The following is a 2,047-nucleotide window of genomic DNA, read 5'->3' as shown; positions in this document are numbered from 1 at the left end:
TTCAAAATTTAGTTGTTCTGCACGGTTTTATTTAAGCAAGTTTGCTTCCCTTTTATACTAACTTGTAGTTACTATTACCCTTAGCAAATTTACAACACAAATGCTTTGGTCTAGACCAACGTTTGAGTCAAGTTTCGTCGAATTCTGAAAACATTCAAAATTTAACTGTTTTGCACGGTTTTATTAAATCAAGTTTGTTTCCCTTTTATACTAACTTGTAGTTATTATTTCGCTTAGAAAATTTAACACACAAATTCTTGGGTCTAGACCTAAGTTTGGGTCAAGTTTCGTCGAATTCTGAGAACGCTCAAAATTTAGCTATTTTCCACGATTTTATTAAAACAAGATTGTTTTCCTTTTATAATAACTTGTATTTATTATTACGCTTAACAAATTTACAACACAAATGCTTTTGTCTAGACCAACGTTTGGGTCAAGTTTCGTCTAATTCTGAGAATATTCAAAATTTAACTGTTTTGCACAGTTTTATTAAAGCAAGTTTGTTTCCCTTTTATACTAACTTGTAGTTATTATTTTGCTTAGAAAATTTAACACACAAATTCTAGGGTCTAGACCTACGTCTGGGTCAAGTTTCGTCAAATTCTGAGAACGCTCAAAATTTAGCTGTTTTCCACGGTTTTATTAAAACAAGTTTGTTTCCCTTTTATACTAACTTGTAGTTATTATTACGCTTAAAAAATTTACAGCACAAATCTTGGGTCTAGAACAACGTTTGGGTCAATTTTCATCGAACTCTGAGAACGTTCAAAATTTAGCTGTTTTGTACGGTTTTATTGAAACAAATTTGTTTCCCTTTTATACTAATTTGAAGTTATTATTACGCTTAGCAAATTTGCAACACAAATACTTGGGTCTAGACCAACGTTTGGGTCACCTTTCATCGAATTCTGAGAACGTTCAAAATATAGCTATTTTGCACGATTTTATTAAATCAAGTCTGTTTCCCTTTATATTTACTGGTAGTTATTGTTACGCTTAGAAAATTTTTCACACAAATTCTTGGGTCTAGACGTTCGTTTGTGTCAAGTTTCGTCGAATTCTTGCATCTCATGACATCATTCTCGATTGGGCTCAATGGAAAATCTCATGGGTTCTTTTCTGGAGCGAGAGGACTACGACAGGGAGACCCACTTTCTCCTTATTTGTTTGTCCTTGTTATGGAAGCTTTACATCTGGGATTCTTGCAACGAATTGAACAGGACATCCAATTCACTTATCATTGGAAGTGTGAGAGTTCTAAGGTTTTTCAGATGGGATTTGCAGACGACCTCCTCTTATTCTGCAGAGCTGACTTAGACTCCATCAGAGTCTTCAAGGAGGGATTAGATTGGTTTGCGGAGTTGTTGGGCCTTTGGCTGAATGTTCAAAAAAGTCACTTAATCATTTCACGTTCGACTCAAAATTTGAAAAACCAGATTTTGGGCTTTCAGGAGGGCCACCTTCCAATGAGGTATCTGGGTCTTCCCTTAATCTCGGCTAGGTTGTCCATCTCTGATTGCCAACCGCTTATCTCAAAAATTGATGCACATATTAATGGATGGGAAGGGATTTCATTATCATATGCTGGGCGGGTACAAATCATCAAATCTGTGCTTTCAACATTGAGTTTATATTGGGCTTCTGCATTCATATTACCTAAGAAAGTCATCAATGAAATCGATAAGAGGTTGAGGACTTTCCTATGGAAGGGTACGACGTCTAGTGGTTACGCCAAGGTAGCCTGGAAAGATGTGTGTCGACCGATGGATGAGGGGGGACTTGGGGTCAAGGACATCTCCACCTTGAATCGAGCATTAATGAGAAAGAAATTATGTGATGTTATCCAGTGTGATAGGACATCCATATGGGTTCAGTGGCTCTACCAAGACCGATTATGTGATAGATCGATTTGGACTATCCGTGAACATGGAGGTTCTTGGGGATGGCGGAAAATACTCAGGCTTCGTCCTTTCCTTCGCTCTATCGTGGATTACCAGATTGGAAATGGAGATAGATTCTTTGTTTGGCAGGACCTGTGGCATCACTT

This window comes from Sesamum indicum, unplaced genomic scaffold (assembly GCF_000512975.1).
Source record: "Sesamum indicum cultivar Zhongzhi No. 13 unplaced genomic scaffold, S_indicum_v1.0 scaffold00119, whole genome shotgun sequence".
NCBI classification, from domain to species: Eukaryota; Viridiplantae; Streptophyta; class Magnoliopsida; order Lamiales; family Pedaliaceae; genus Sesamum; species Sesamum indicum.
This window is presented reverse-complemented; position numbering follows the sequence as displayed.